Here is a 13,556-nt window from a genome sequence, read left to right as displayed (position 1 = left end):
GGTCGGGCGCGGTAGCGGGGCGATGGGGATGGACAGAGGAGATGGGCTCACCGGCCAGAACGACGGCACGGCAGCAGAGGAATGGGTGGCCGGAGGCGCGGCCGGTCGCCAGGCAGTGGCGCGCGGGAGGAATAGAGAGGCCATGGATCGGGCGTGAGGAGCTGCGGAGGAGGCGCTCGGGCGGCGATGGAGGGCACGAGCGAGGGAGAGGGAGAGATCGAGAGGAGGGAGGCGAGAGGATCAGGAACGGGCGCAGGAGAGGGCGATGGGGTCGAGCGCGTCCTCTGGCGCGGGCGATGCGGGTGCCTGACGGCGCTCCAAGGGAGCGAGAGGGAGAGATGAGATGCGGGCTAGGGTTAGGAGGGGGTTAGGTGGGCTGGACTGCGGATGGGCCTAAGAGGCCGGCTAGGGTTGCAGGCTGCTGGGCTTCTTCTCCCTCTCTTATATTTTCTAAAAATAGAAAATAAATCAAGGAAGAAAAGGAGAAGAAAGGAAGGTAGAAATAGAATTTTGGGCAAGGGGATTATTTTCTCGGACTCGCAAAAATATGCTCGTTCCAAGAAAAATAGAAAGAGGCATGATTGAAAGATTTAAATTCAAACTCATTTGAAATTCAAATGGGTTTGAACTAGGACTTGATGAAAGGAAGGTCCAAAAATGTTCGGATTTTTGGTGGAGCTCCGGAAAATGATGAAATAAATACGGGCAAGGTTGGAGAACAAGAAATGAGATAACAACGGCATGAGATATTTTGCAAGTGGGTTATGGGTAATTCCAAATAAATGGAATAATTTATAATATCTCCCTATATATCGGGAGGGTATGTTATAAAGAGAAGTCACCCTTCCCTCGATTTAAAAGGACCGAAGATCCATGCAATTTATTTGGAAGAGTTTTAAAAATTAAATGACATGATGGCATGATGACATGATGCAAAGCAAAAAAATAAAAAAGCAAGCACAAATGAAACAGACGGTGATCACGAAAATATGGAAGTCTTCTGGAGCGTCGGTCTTGGGGCGTTACATTGCAGCAGAAGGTGATGCTGCAATAGTCAGCAGTGATGCAACAGAGCATCGCCGGGGACCGCAGCTGCTGTGATCCGACATCGTCGGGACCGACGCAGTTGCAATGAAGCAGTGTCGAGCCGCTAGTGTTTTGATTTTCTAGCTTAACTGTATACGGTTGTAATCTTGACTTTTTAATTAATTGTAAAGAAGTTGTGGACTAATATTTTTGAAAAAAATTATGGTCCTTTTTACAAGACAAATTTTGGGTCCAAATTTTGAAGATTCCAGCACAAAACAATCGGCCAGTGAGAAGCAAGAAACCACAATCACGCGGATCACCCCGTCCGAAGCGATCTGAGCCATCCATATCACACCTATCAACGGTGGAGCGTCTCCCGAGAAACCCAAACCCTAACCCACCTACCCACCGATTCCTCAGATCCGATCGAGGCACCCCGCCGCCCCCGCCTTCCTCTCCCTCATCTCTTCTTTCTCCCAGATCCGATCGAAGCACCGCCGACCTCTCCACCATCTCCTCCCCGTCCCCCATCGCGCCGCCATCCACCTCGTTGCCTCCCATCTCCTCCCGCCCCTCCCATCCTCACCTTCCCCTTTCGCCCCTCCTTCCCGGACCCCGACGGCGCCCGCATCGGCTCCGGCGCCGCCACGCTCCACACCGTCGCCTCCCTCGCCCGCCACCTCATCTCCCAGGTCAGGAAGCCCTACCTCGCTCCACTTTTCCCTCGCCTGCTCGCGCATTCAGTAGATTTCTGCTCCCTTGACCTGAATTTTGACAGCTGAACTCAATTTCTCTTGCAGGCCACCAAGGAAGAGATCGCCGAATTCCTCCCCGAAGCGACCGGCTCCTTCGCATCCGTGGTGTGCTTCATGTCCACCAAGCACGTGATGCTGCTGCACGCCGGCGGCGACAGCAAGAGGGTTCCGTTGGCGAAGCCCATGGGGAAGGCTTTCCTGCCGGTGCCTTACTTGGCCGGGGGAACCCCGACGGGCCTATCCCACTGCTCTTCGACCACATCAGGGGGGTCCAGCGCAAGGCAATCATTCAAGACCGGCATCGGCAAGTCCAACCTACTCTCCCGCTTCACCCGCAACGAGTTCAGCCTCGAGTCCAAGTCCACCATCAGGGGGGTTGAGTTCGCCACCCGCTCCCTCTAGGTCGATGGCAAGGTCGTCAAGGCCCAGATTTGGGACACCGCCGGCTCTTCCTATCCCCGTCTGTTCGGCGGCAGGTAGATTCCCCTTCCCCTTGAAGCGCGTGTGTGTGTCTGTTGTGGGGCTTTTGTTTGTTGGATCTCGCTGCCGAATTATGCTCCGTGCTGGCGCGGCTGTGCGCTGAAGTGTAGGTGTAGGTTCAGTCGGTCCTGCTAATGGATCATAACATCGGCTGCTTACGAATCAGTTGGCTGTACGACTTGGGGACTTGCATAGCTAAAATCGCATGATCTGATTGGTGCTGTTTTTCGTCCTGGAAATGCCCCCCTTTGTAGATTTAGCTTAGTACACTATGATCATGTAGTCTGTGTAGGCTTATTACTCTGTGTGGTTTTATCTTGCCACTGCAGTGAAGATCAGGGATTCACCGGCAACGGAGTTAGTTCTGATATTTCAGTTGTAACAGTTGTTACATTTCTCATGTTTGATTCCTGTTCTGGAAGTCCAAGTAACTTACAAAGTACGCCCTATCATGATCGATTCCTTCTCAGTTAGTCTCTGGGGAAATAATATGCTAGTTTTGCCACATCTGGGAATTCTATTAGTTTTGCTTTTGCCAACGGCGCAAACTTCACAAAACCATAGCATAGCATTTGAAAAAGCGATGTACCCTTAACCGTACGCCTGTAGAGACTGCCAGTCATGTACTCTGTTTCACAATTTTGATTTCCTGAAATCTAAAAAGTGGCCGCGCACTTTTTGCTCGAACCGAGCGGCCGGCTCTCAGAGCGCATGCATGTGATAATTTATTTGTCTGCTAGTGCATGTAGGCGTGGCATTAAATACATTCACACTACTCCTTTAGTTTAAGAAAGACAGATCCATCTGCATTTATTTCGGGTTTTTAAAAATTCAAAAAGCTATATCTTTCAAACCGCGCATCGGAATTCAAATCTGTTTTCACCATTGAAATTCTCGCGATGAGATCTTTGAAACTAGATCCCGCATGGGTATATTTTGACGAATTTTTTTCGATGCCAACTTTGGAGCTATATAGTGCAACTCTATTACTGCATTGTGCAACTTTATTACTACATCGTGCAACTTTTTTTCAAAACTAATGTTTGGAGCTGCGCCTTCGTATGAGGTTACAACCTAGCAACCACGACAACTTTGATGTGCGACTAGTCTATTGCCTCGACGAAAGTCGATGTGCAACCTCCTCTTGTAATGTAGTCTAGTCGCACACACATTGATGTTTAGCTGGCTTGTAATGTAGTCTAGTTGTACATACATTGATATTTAGTTGGCTTTGTAATGTAGTCTAGTTGCACACACATTGATGTTTAGTTGGCAGAAAGACTAATTGCACATGCATATGCTTAGTTGGCTTGTAATTTAGTCTAGTTGCACACACACTGATGTTTAGTTGGCAGGACACTAGTTGCACACACATATGCTCAGTTGGCGTGGCAATCTAGTCTAGTTGCACACACATTGATGTTTAGTTGGCAGGACTTTTTTGGCACACACACATATGCTCAGTTGGCGCGGCAATCTAGTCTAGTTGCACACACATTGATGTTTAGTTGGCAGGAAGACTAGTTCGTCGAAACATCCCCATGCGGGATATAGTTTTGAAGAGCACGTTGCGAGAATTCCAGCGGTGAAAACGGATCTTAATTCCGACGCGCGGTATGGAAGATATAGCTTTTTGAAAATTTGAAAACCGAAACAAATGTATATGTGATCTGTTTTTTCCAACTGATTGTGACCGATGTGAATGTATTAAATGCTAAAAGATACATGCGCTAGCGGACAAAAATTACACACATGCATGTCTATGCAGAGCAGACGCTAGCGGATAAAAGAATTTCTATTTTAGGCCGGCCGCTCGCGCATGCCAGCGAGCAGCCGACCGCTACGTAGACTCGTCCTTTTGATTTCTGCTCCGGTTACACGCAGTCAGTCTTCCAAGGTCTGTTGTGCGTCCTGCTAGTGTTCACAGCGTTCCAAGTTCATGGGGGTCTTGTTTAGTTGTTCATGTGATGATTCTTCTACACATTTCATAGTTTCTTCTACATAGGCGCTACATTTTGGGTAAATCCTGTGCAGATTATGAAGTAACTTTGGTGCCTCGGTAACCATCTTCTTTGTTCTTTTGCAGTTGTGGAGACCATGGATGGGACTATCGTAGAAGCACCATTTTTCCTTTTTCAGTTAGATGCCTTTGGATTGTTTGGCATCAGACCCTGTTCAAGGAGATTTGCTTTTGGTAGATGCAGAGTATAGATTAAGTATTCCATAAAATTCACCACATGAGTATACTACTTAATAGCCAATTTCCATGGTCAAATTCAGCCCTGGATGCAAATGGACATCATGATTCTGTTATGCGCCAAGGTCGGTGGTTGAATTCTCGATTAGTGTGGAACACAATGGACAGGGCAAAATCAGGTCCAATTTTTTTTCTTGAATAGCCTACGGTCTTCACTGGACGATTTTTCTTTTCTTCTTTGACCCAGTTGATTGTATGGCACTGAAATATAAATATTTGTTTGCTCGTCCTCCCTTTTGTAAATTCATACCATGCCTGGAAATGTTTGATTGGCCATCTTCTTCTTATTGATCCATAAAAACTTGACATTTTTGTTGTAAAAACATACCTGTGATAATCTAGTAAGAACTTGTTGTGTTTGGGTTTGTGGATCTTAAAAAATATATCATCTATGCTTTTATCCTTGAACTATTGCTATGGTGATGAATGCCCATGCGTACCTTTGTTGTCACTTTTTAGGGTGTGCGTAGTTTGTTAATTCAGGTAACTACAGGATATCCTTACTCGTACAAAATGCCCAGTTGTTGTTCTTGTAAATATAGGCGTGCCTACCATCGCCCCATCGGCACCATCACCAAACAGAAAAGGGCTCTAGCCTCTTCTTATGACAAGAAAAATAGGCGTTGTTACCTGTTTGCATCTGAGATTGCATAATATTGGAGGAATATGCTTAATTTTCCTGTGCATTTGGCAGATATAGTAGTGTTTGTTCTGCTACTAGCATCATGTACTGTTTAGTTGGTATTTGGTATTATATATTTTTCTTCTAGCCTATAATTATTCATTTTAGATCTTGTTGCATGATGTGTCATGTATATGACTAGTACTACTATTTCTGCATGCTTATATGTTTGTGCATTGACTAGCTTAGCAAGGACAGTAGTGTTCTGTTGAAATTTGAGGCATATCTTTGTTCATAAGTGTCTTTGTTCCCATGCAGTGTGCTTTGAAACGTAGGGTTAATCTTGTGGAGGAGTAGGGCGAATCGGACATTGTCTCGCTTGTGCCGCTGTGGTAAGAACAGAGCACCACTCTTACTTGATGTGCATGTGTTAATACGACAAAATGATTGAGATCTGTTTGACTTTTCTCTTCTCTGTGTAGATAACATGCTGAATGTTGTTCATGCGACTGTGTATGAATCTTCTATACGTGCAGATTATCAGGCATTTTTAATGCTGCTGAGAGTGTAACAGAGGTGAGGTTTGTACTACTGTTGAAACAAATAGCTGAGGAAGTCACAATGTTCTTCTGTTAAGCCATTGTCTCATGTACTTACAAATTTCTGGTTGACGTGTAGTGTTTCAACCAACAGCAGAAAAATCAGTTTGATGTATGGATGCTTCATGCGGTGGTAGCTAATGATCTCTGTACTGATGACAGTTTTGTGGTAAGTGTACTGTGGTAAAATGCAGATGTTGATTATTTCCTCGACCATGGTTGTGATGTTCTTGGTTTTAGTGGTCCTGATGTATGAGCCTACTTTTCCCGTTTCTTGTTGTTTTAGGATATCGTGTCTGATTTCAATGTTGGGTCGATCGAGTTGTCGATTTTCTCACCCTGGTCATACCATAATATGTTAGTGTTTAGTCATGTATGCATCTCCATCTTGCAAGCCTGCCATACATGATAGGATTAGTAGTTATTAACTACTCATATGTGCTTATAGAGAAGGATACAATTATTATTTAACTAGTCCAGATTTTTTACATTTTTTGATGTGCTTCCAAGGGACACAGATCTCTACTCTTCTATATAATGTCGTCCATCTACTACCCATATATTTTATTGGCAATCATTCAACTTTCACTCTATCTCACTACTAATTTATGTAGATCAGGATATAATGTCGTCGAGGTGGCTGCTGCCCTTACCAAAGATCAGAAGAAGCCTGGATATGTGCACCAAGTTTTAGTTGATGTTGCCACCAAGTTTTGGTGCATGTGTATTTGTTTTTTGATTGTATGTACACTTGTTGGATCGTCCAGTATGTGCTACTGTACATGTGCTATTGTGAGTTTCATTGATCGATTTTTGGATTTGATCATTTAATTGAAAGAATGTTTTGATTGTTGCTGTTGAAATGTGTAAATTTGAAATCTATGAATGAAAAGGTTTGGATCTTCTATTGGATCAAATAATATTTAGGCTCTAAAAATGCTACGGCCCAAACAATAGTGGACCAAAATGTTGTGCATTTATGAAAAAGGGTACAAAAAGGCTTAATGAAATGGACCGTGAAATGGCTATGGCCTAAAAATAAAAAGGCCAAATTGTTGGGCCCGGCCCAGGTAGTTGACTTGAATTGAAAGAAAAAAAACAACAAATCAGCTGAATTAATGGGCCCGGTCCATGTAAAACACTCAATCGGACCGGGCTGAATCTTGTCAGTGACCTTTTGAATTGGTCATAGTTTTGCCAGGTCAGATTGCCACGTCGGATCTGACGTGGCCTGGGCAGACAGCCAGTGACCAAAACAAAAGGTCATGGGTTCAACGACCTTCTGTTTTGGTCGTAAACGTCTACGACATTCTCACAGAGAAGGTCGTTAATTTCAGTTTACGACTGCCAGCTTTTGACCTTCTATTTTTGGTCACAAAAAGGTCACACATGAAAAACAATGACCTTTCAGTGACCAATAGTCAAGGTCACAAGTTGACATATTTCTTGTAGTGGCTATAGAGGATGACAGATGACATCTCACTCAGGAGGACCGGGAGCTGTAGAGCAGCTCCTCAACACCCCAATCTCGGAGGATTTGCCATCTGACAAAGTCTAAGAGGTGGCACGCCATTCCACTATGGCCGAGCATGGTCGTCTCACGCAAATAGAGCACAACCTCATCATGCGAGATCAAGCGTTGGCGAACAACAATCAACAACATTATCAGTCATCTCGGTCTGTAGTTTGATGGGGGAAAGATATCACCAACAACTTTTCAGGCGAAGGCCCAGGCGACTCCTGAGTTGTTTGCACCCTAAATGAAAATGTCTTTGCTATGACTAGACTGGCAAATGTAATCCAACAACCGAGAAATGGAGTCATCACTGACAGAGTGCATGTGGGAACCAAAAACCGAGTGCTGAAAATAGCCTCTTCACACCGACGACAGTCGGCCGATTGCAAACCTTACAGTCGTGTCGGGGCTATGCATGAGCTATTGGCATGTCGCCAAGAGGACCCTCCTCGGTGGTGTGATGACCCTTCTCCATGGTGCTGAGTGGATTCTCCTCGACAGCGTGATGACATCTCACCACAGAGCCGTAGAGATGTCCACGTGGCCGAGACGATTACTCGCCAAGAAGATATAGTACTCATCCTCATCCTCATCGGCGTGATGATTCTCCATGCCGTCAGCATGCTTATCCCAAAGGTCGTGATGTTTCGCGTCCCAGTTTGGAGTTCACCCACACAGTGGGATGCCCAGCTACACAGACGAGATGATCAACCTCATAGGCAATGACTGATACATCCATTTTGCATCATGTTTTCGTACTGTTATTTATATTTTTTTTATGCATAATAATGTTTTTGGAGTATTTCTAATGCCTTTTCTCTCATAATATGCAAGGTTTACACAAACGGGGAGAAAACCGGCAGCTGAAATTCTGGACCTAAAAAAAGCATGTTAGAGCTACCTATTCTACACATCTCCAAATAAGATGAAACTTCCGGGAGAATTTTTATGGAATATTTAAGAATTATTGGAACCAATAACTACCAGAGGGGACCCACCAGGTGGGCACAACCAACCTGGGTGCGCCAGGGACCCCAGGTGCGCCCTGGTGGGTTGTGCCCTCCTTGGCCCACCTCCGGTGCCCCTCTTTTGGTATATAAGACATTTTGACCTAGAAAATAATAAGGAGAGGCCTTTCGGGACGAAGCTCCGCCGTATCAAGGCAGAACTTGGGCAGGAGCACTTTTGCCCTGCGGCGGAGCGATTCCACATGGGGAACTTCTCTCCCGGAGGGGGAAATCATTGTCATCGTCATCACCAACAACTCTCCCATAATTGGGTGGGCCATCTCCATCAACATCTTCAACAACACCATCTCCTCTCAAACCCTAGTTCATCTCTTGAGTTCAATCTTTGTACAGTAACCTTAGATTGGTGCTTGTGGGTGACTAGTAGTGTTGATTACATCTTGTAGTTGATTACTATATGGTTTATTTCGTGGAAGATTATATGTTGAAATCCACTATGCTATTTAATACCCCTCTGATCTTGAGCATGATTATCATTTGTGAGTAGTTACTTTTGTTCTTGAGGTCACGGGAGAAGTCATGTTGCAAGTAATCATGTGAACTTGCTATGTATTCATTATTTTGATGATATGTATGTTGTGATCCCCTTAGTCGTGTCATGTGAACATCGACTACATGACACTTCACCATATTTGGGCCTAAGGGAATGCATTGTGGAGTGGTTATTAGATGATGGTTGCTAGAGTGACAGAAGCTTAAACCCTAGTTTATGCGCTACTACGTAAGGGACTGATTTTAATACAAAAGTTTAATTCTATGGTTAGATTTTATCTTAATACTTTTCTCGTAGTTGCAGATGCTTGCGAGGGGGTTAATCATAAGTAGGAGCTTTTTTCAAGTAAGAACAACACCTAAGCACCGATCCACCCACATATCAAATTATCAAAGTAGCGAAGATGAATCAAGCCAACATGACGAAAGTGATATGATGAAATTCTCGTGTACCCTCAAGAACGCTTTTCTTATTATAAGAGACCATTTTGGCATGTCCTTTGCCTCAAAAAGTATTGGGATACCTTCATGCACTTTAGTTACCGTTCCTGTTATTTACTTGTTACAAATTATCTTGCTATCAAACTATCTGTTACCGACAATTTCAGTGCTTGTAGACATTACCTTGCTGAAAAGGATTTGTCATTTCCTTCTGCTCCTCTTTGGGTTTGACACCCTTACTTATTGAAAGGACTATGATTGATCCCCTATACTTCTGTGTTATGAAGGCTCTTTTATGGTGCCGTTGTCGGGGAGTGAAGCGCTCTTGGTAAGGAAAAAATTATATAGTGCGCTGAAATTTATTGTCACTTGCTACTATGGAGAACCATTCTTTGAGGGGTTTGTTTGGGGTATCTTCACCTCGACCGGAACCACAATTAATTGCCACTCAACCTACTGCACCTATTGAAAATATTGGTTATGAAATTCCTACGGGTATGATAGAACAACTGCTAGCTAATCCTTATGCAAGAGATGGAACTGAACATCCTGATATGCACTTGATATATGTGGATGAAATTTGTGGATTATTCAAGCTTGGAGGTTCGCCCGGGGATGAAGTTAAGAAGAAGGGTTTCCCCTTATCGATGAAGGGAAAATCATTGGCATGGTATATGTTATGCGATGATATTGGATCTTGAAACTGGAATCGATTGAAATTGCAAATTCACCAAAAAAATATCCTATGCATCTAGTTCATCGTGATCGAAATTATATATATAATGGTTGGCCTCGTGATCATAAAGTATTGCTCTAGCATGGGGGAGAGTTAAGTCAATGTTATATTCATGCCCCAATCATGAGCTCTCAAGAGAAATTATTATTCAGAATTTTTATGCTCGGGTTTCTTGTGATGATCAACATGCTCGATACTTCTTTTATTGGTTCCTTTAGGAAGAAGACTATAGAATTCAGTGGGACCTCTTAGAAAGAATTAAACACAACTTTGAAGATCAGGAACTCGACGAAGGTAGAGAGTCAGGTATTACGCTTAAGCTTGATTGTGTTAAATCTTTTATGAATACCAAAGCTTTTCAGAAGTTTAGCACTAAATATGGAATTGACTCTGAGATAGTAGCCTCTTTCTGTGAATCATTTTGTCGGTGTACTAAAGTAGGGGCTTTCCTTTGTAGCCCTTACTTGTGCACAGGCAGTCAGAACGGCGCCCATGGCCACACCTAGTAGGGCAGAGGAGGGGAGTCAAAGCCGCAGGACGGTCAAAGCAATGCCAAGACCAGGAACACAAAGGCCAAGAGGGCAAGGTGGACCCCCCCGCCAAGATCCTTGCCGGGGCAGACTCCATAGCTCCGGCAGGAACCTTGCCAGGATAACTTGCCCAACGCCAGCAGGGCGCGCCACCCTTGAGCCCAAGGTTTCCAAACACCACAACCATGATTGGAACAAGGGCTCACGAGGCACCTCCGGGATGGCATGCAGATCTTTGCAAAGAGAAGGATCCAAAGACGATGATCCTCAGCAAGATCCTTGTCGAGGAAATCCACAAGACCTCCGGCAAGATCCTTGCCGGGGACAACCACAATGCCACGGCAAGACCATTGCCAGGGCCCCCGGCAAGGCCCTTCCCAAGGACACCCGCGGGGCCACAGCCAGGCCCACGCCCGCCAAGGTTCCACAGCCGTTCCCATACAGCTGCCAGCCCACCAGCTAGGCAGGCACCTGTGTGTCTGCAAGAGGCCTCTAGGCCAACTTAGCGACTGCCTACGTGGTGGCATGCAGATCTTCGTGAAGACCCTACCACCGCGCCACCTCAGAAGCCTGCCAGACTACATGGCACCACACGCCCCACTGGCCTGGACGGGTGTCAAAGCAAGGTGGAGCGACGACGGACGGGCCGGGCCTAGTTGCCGTCCCTGATAAAGCGAGGGGACACCTCAGGGGCGCATTAAATGCGTCTTGTCCCGTAATAACTAGGTATAAGCTCAGGCCACTATACACCGTTGCCACCTCCTGTGTGCCACTGTGGCGATCCCCTTGACTATGAAAGGAGGCCCAAGGCATACCAGAGAGGGATTCGGACCCCTTGACAAGTTACACATCGTAGCTAGCTTAAGAACTCAAAGAACACTCAAATAGACACTAAAGCAGGACTAGGGTATTACGCACGTTGCGGCCCAAACCTGGGTAAACGATCTATGTGCTTGCTGACTATTGATACCGCTCTTCCCAAAACCACGCACCCACCAAACCATAGTAGGGATTCTTGTGATCTCATAGGTGTCTTTTCTCACCGACATCTTTGGCGCGCCAGGTTGGGGGTTCCTGCAGTTGTGAAGATCCGGTTCAGTCGTCGGGTCAGCAGTTCTTTGTCACCATGGCTTCCAAGGAAGAAGGGGACTTAGCGAGCAGCGCCGTCAGCGGGTGCGGCAAACGCACGCGCAGCAACAAGAAAGCTAAGTAACACGGAACTTTGAGCAATTTTCCTTTTATATAAGGTTATTTTCCTTAGAGATCTTTCCCTTTGTATGGGAAAGCTGCACGTAGTGGGGCCCTTCCATTATTGGCAACGCCCTTGGTCCGTTTCGAGTCGCTCAACAAATCGAGCGGCTGCGTCGAGAACGGCAGGGTGGCCTTTCGCTGCCAGCAACACTCTCGTTCTATCTCGAGTCTGCTCGACAGTTCGAGCGGCCACACTAAGGACGGTAAGGTGGTCTGCCCGGCAGCAAGCACACCCTACCGACCGCTAAAGGATCTGTCCTTCACAGCGTTGCGGTTTGGGTTTACGCGACGGTGAGCCTACCCAATTAACATAGAGTAGACACACAAAGGGAGATTAAATAGGGAAATAACATGCATGGCTTTAAAGCATTGCAGAGTATATATTACACCAATTGTTGTTGTGGTTCTAACTAAAGATAGAAATTGTCTTGGTCATGAACCTACAGCGGCGACAAGAAACGTGGTGCCTAGTCCTAGCGCTGGCCCTCTACCCTCTGGATTTCGCCGACGCGGCTGATGATGGGCTCGATGCGCTCCTTGAGCACCTTGAGGTCCGCATCGTCTGGCAAGCTATCCAGCGTGGCGTCGAAGTCGAGGTTGGGGTTCCAGTACGCCAGCTTGGTGAGGACCTTGGTCATGGCACCCGGGCAAAGCATCCGGGCCTCATCGGCCAGGGAGCTCGCCCAGTTAGAGCGAAACAGCTCCAGGGCCTCAAGAACACCCTCGAAGAACAGGGTCAGCCTGGCATTGGGAGTCACGTTTGGCTCTGCACTACTAGGAAAAGGGCTATAAATAATATGGACATTAATGGCGCACCACATATGTGCTGCGCCACTGCTCTATAGTAGTGGCGCACCATGTGTTGGTACGCCATTAGTGTCCACCACACTAATGGCGCACCACACCCACGGTGCGCCACTACTAACAATTTTTTTTCCAAAACTAGTAATGGCGCACCAGGGCATAGTGCGCCATTACTAGTTTTAACTAGTAATGGCGCACCACACACCCCGTGCGTCACTACCGACAAATTACTTTTTACTTTTTTTTCAAAACTAGTAATGGCGCACCAGAGTATCTTGCGCCATTACTAGTTCAAACTAGTAATGGCGCACCACATCCACGGTGCGCCACTACTGACATTTTTTTCCGCAAAACTAGTAATGGCACACCACCTAACAGGTGCGCCATTAGTAACCTGAGACCAGCTAGATATTTTGGACAGCCACCTACCACACTCACTTTTCCCACTTCATTCTCTCCACCTCCTCCTCTAAGCTTGTCTCGGCTGCCTCCTCCTCCTCACCTCATTTGCACCATAGATTCGCCAAAATTAAGTTATTAAATTACTTTTTTTGATAGGTAAGTAAGGGGAAAGCTTTCTTTATGTTGTAGATCTACATTTTTCTCCCTCCAACAACATGCACATAGACTTTTTATGGCCTAGCTAGATCTACGTATGTTTTTGGTGTTGCATATGTTTGTGGTGTTGCATATATGTTTGTGTTTGTAGGTACCGGTATTTGAAATGCGATAGTTGCCAATATTTTGCCGGAATGTTGATTCATTTCCTTTTCGGCAAGAATTTGTCACTATGCATTCTTTTTGGTCCTATTTTTAGGCAAAGTCATGCCAATTTTTTTCTTGGTTCTAAAATATCGTTTTTCTCTACCCCGTAGGCAACCATGGTCCGCACGATGACCGAAGGCATCGTGAATAGGTTTTTGAGCTCCACGAAGGCCGAGATGCTTCAAAAAGAACGAGATGGAGATAAGATGTCCGTGTCGGAGATGCAAGCCGAGGAGAATTATGGACCCGGA

At 45.7% G+C, this 13,556-nt stretch overlaps 1 long non-coding RNA gene across 2 annotated transcripts; it reads left to right on the top strand.

Moving 5' to 3' along the window:
* Window positions 1–1,464: 1,464 nt before the first annotated feature.
* On the top strand, window positions 1,465–6,647 carry LOC119318826. Of its 2 annotated transcripts, none has more exons than XR_005154256.1 (6): window positions 1,465–1,721; window positions 1,830–2,260; window positions 4,351–5,535; window positions 5,626–5,719; window positions 5,822–5,911; window positions 6,362–6,647. It is a non-coding gene; the product is annotated as an uncharacterized LOC119318826 (long non-coding RNA). The 2 variants fall into 2 exon arrangements; XR_005154254.1 differs by having other exon boundaries at window positions 6,357–6,647.
* Window positions 6,648–13,556: the final 6,909 nt, after the last annotated feature.

This window comes from Triticum dicoccoides, chromosome 1B (assembly GCF_002162155.2).
Source record: "Triticum dicoccoides isolate Atlit2015 ecotype Zavitan chromosome 1B, WEW_v2.0, whole genome shotgun sequence".
Classification (NCBI taxonomy): domain Eukaryota; kingdom Viridiplantae; phylum Streptophyta; class Magnoliopsida; order Poales; family Poaceae; genus Triticum; species Triticum dicoccoides.
The sequence above is the reverse complement of the archived record's forward strand: the minus strand, read 5'-3'. Positions and strand labels throughout refer to the sequence as shown.